This window comes from Indicator indicator, chromosome 6, assembly GCF_027791375.1.
Source record: "Indicator indicator isolate 239-I01 chromosome 6, UM_Iind_1.1, whole genome shotgun sequence".
In the NCBI taxonomy this organism is placed as follows: domain Eukaryota; kingdom Metazoa; phylum Chordata; class Aves; order Piciformes; family Indicatoridae; genus Indicator; species Indicator indicator.
Window position 1 is genome coordinate 8,039,119 of NC_072015.1, and position 3,093 is coordinate 8,042,211.

The window sequence follows — 3,093 nt, forward strand, 5'->3', positions numbered from 1 at the left end:
ACTTTACTTCATAAAACACATTCCAGGAGACTAATCTGGTCATGCCTACCCATTTTCAGAAGTATAAAATAGCGGATTGGGATATCCAATGTCTCCTCTTCCTGCCTTCCTGAAACAATCCCTGTGAATCATACTTGCCCCTTCTCTTCCTTTTTTTCAAGAGGTAGAGACTGAGCTGCACTTTCTCCTGAAAGCTTAGATCTCTAAATGTTCAGCAAATTTCAGTTGCCCTGCAGGAATAAAACATGCCTGGCTGTCCTTAATTCCCTGAAGTATAAATCAGGGAAGGGGGCGGATTGCACACCATACCTTACAGAGCTGTAAGGTATGGAGGGATATACAGAATCTTTGATGGCCTCCTGAATAATGTTAGGTATTCTTGTGGGCTTTTTCCTTAGAGTTAGTAGTCTGCTCCTGAGCAAGACAGAAAGCACTCTGTGGCCTAAGGAAAGTTATGTGACAGAAGCTGATGTTCTTGGAAAGCAATAGTAAGCATTGCCAGAAATCTATGGTGGATCAAATGTTTCTAGGATCTCATGTTACTTCTCTGTGAAATCAAACTGAACTGCTGGCTTCTAAGGAACTCAGAATATGAGTAAAATTCTCCAGTAAAATGCTGCATTGTAAACTAAATGTATCTTCTTCTTCACTACTGCTCAGCATCCCATCATGCAATCGTTCCCTCCAGCTGCATTAGGCAATGAGACATTAATTCTCCAGTATCATTTGCTATGCTGGCCTCTAAGTAAATGCTGACTTAGTCATGCTTCTATCAATGTTTGGTTACACTACTCAAAAAGATTCTTTTGAAGTCAATACCCTTCACCTCTCCTATGAGGAAAGGCTGAGAGAATTGTGGTGGTTTGGCTTGGAGAAGAGAAGGTTCAGCAAGACCTTATTGCAGCCTTTCTGTACGGACATGGGGGTACTGGTTTACAGTAGGCTAAACATGACCCAGCAGTGTGGCCATGTGGCCAAGAAGGCCAATGGCATCCTGGTCTGTATCAGGAGTAGTGTGGCCAGCAGGAGCAGGGAAGTCACTCTGCCCTGTGCTCAGCACTGGTTAAACCACACCTTGAGTACTGTGTCCAGTTCTGGGCCCCTCAATTCAAGAAAGATGTTGAGTTGCTCGAACGTGTCCAGAGAAGGACAACAAAGCTGGGGAGGGGTCTGGAGCACAAGTCCTATGAGGAGAGGCTGAGGGAGCTGGGGGTGTTTAGCCTGGAGAGGAGGAGGCTCAGGGGAAACTTATTGCTCTCTACAACTACCTGAAGGGAGGCTGTAGCCAGGTGGGGGTTGGTCTCTTCTCCCAGGCAACCAGCAGCAGAACAAGGGGACACAGTCTCAAGCTATGTAGGGGGAAGTTTAGGCTTGATCTTAGAAAGAAGTTCTTCCCAGAAAGAGTGACTGACCATTTGAATGGGCTGCCCAGGGAGGTGTTTAAGAGGAGACTGGAAGTGTTTAAGAGGAGACTGGATAAGGGACTTAGTGCCATGGTCTGGTTGCTTAGTTAGAGTTGGTGATCAATTGGCCTTGATGATCTTGGCGGTCTCTTCCAACCCAGCTGATTCTGTGATTTTGTAAAGGGGGCCTAGAAGAAAGATGGGGACAGTTGTTTTAGCAGGGCATGTTGTGACAGGACAAGGGGTGATGGTTTTAAACTATAAGAGGTTAGATTTAGACTAGATACAAAGAACTTTTTTATACTGAGGATGGGGGAACACTGTCCCAGGTTGCCCAGAGAGGTGGTAGAAGGCCTATCCCTGAAACATTCCTGGTCAGGTTGGATGGGTCTCTGAGCAGCCTGATCTAGCTGCAGGTGACCCTGCTCACTGCAGAAGGGGTGGCTTTGATAATCTTTAAAGGTCCCTTCTAACCCAAACTATTCTATGACTCAGTTCCAGAAATGTACTTTTGTTGTTGTATTTGTTTCTGTTTTCATGAAGGATGATGTTTCAGCCTTATGTGGAGAACCTGACTAAAGCTTTGCAATACTTAGAGACCATCTAAGCCCTAGCCCTTGACTTGTTTGGAACACTAGCAGAGCAGTGTGCTTTTGGATTACTCACTTTGGTGTGGAATTTCACCCTTTGGGTTTATATTACATGCTTCATTGCAAAAGCCTGGTGAAAACTGAGTCTGAATATGACTGCACTCTCCAAATATGCCTCCTCGAAGCTGACATCTTTGCTTCTTTTATCTGGCTACGTTTAAAGCTGCTGACACTTTTATGTAAAATTTAGTCCCATCTACCTGAAAGCTCAGACCAAATTAGGGTGTGCTCTGCAGAAAACAAGCACAGCTGCTGTAACTTATTTGCCCAGGTGGTTATAAAACAGCCCATGATATTGTGTTAGTTGGTTTTGTGGTTGAGCTTTTCCAATTAGCATCCCAGAACAAAAAGTTTATATTGAAATCTGTGGTTTATGCACTGAGGATCAGCATGTCCTATTTAATGCCTTGGCAGAGGAAGCCTGTTGGGCAATTTTGTATTTTACAAATAGCATCACTGTCAATACTGAAGCCTGTGACAGAATAAAATAATTAGTGTTAGAAAGTGGCCTTCCACCACACAGATTCTATATTTCTTTTGGATTCTTACTGTATTTATAGTTTAGCCCATGAAGATCAGAGTGAGCAGAGGTAATAGTAGCATTGAAGCCATCAGATCAAACATCAGCATAACTTCCTGCTTAGCAAAAAGAGCAGAGGGATTCATCTCCATGGAGTGTAGAACTGAAGGGATTATCTGCTCTGGGGATTATCCCATCCCTGCAACCACCTAACTAAACCAAGCTCATCTTGTGCACCAGAGCCTAGCAAACATCTCCCAGCACCTTGCAGCCCCTGTAAGGTCTGTAGCAAAAGATGAACCACAATGTAAGGTACACCACCTAGGGATCTGTCCCTTTTCCTCTGTCAGCCTCTCTTTTTGGGGGCTTGTAAAATCTATCTAACACTTTGCTCATGCTTAGCTTGGGCTTCTAAGATCTGTCTAGCATTTAGTTCCTACTGAATTAGCTTTCACCAGATTGTGCCATCAGTGCCCAAAGCAGCAATAATCTGTGCTGAACATGAAAAAACAATGTGAAG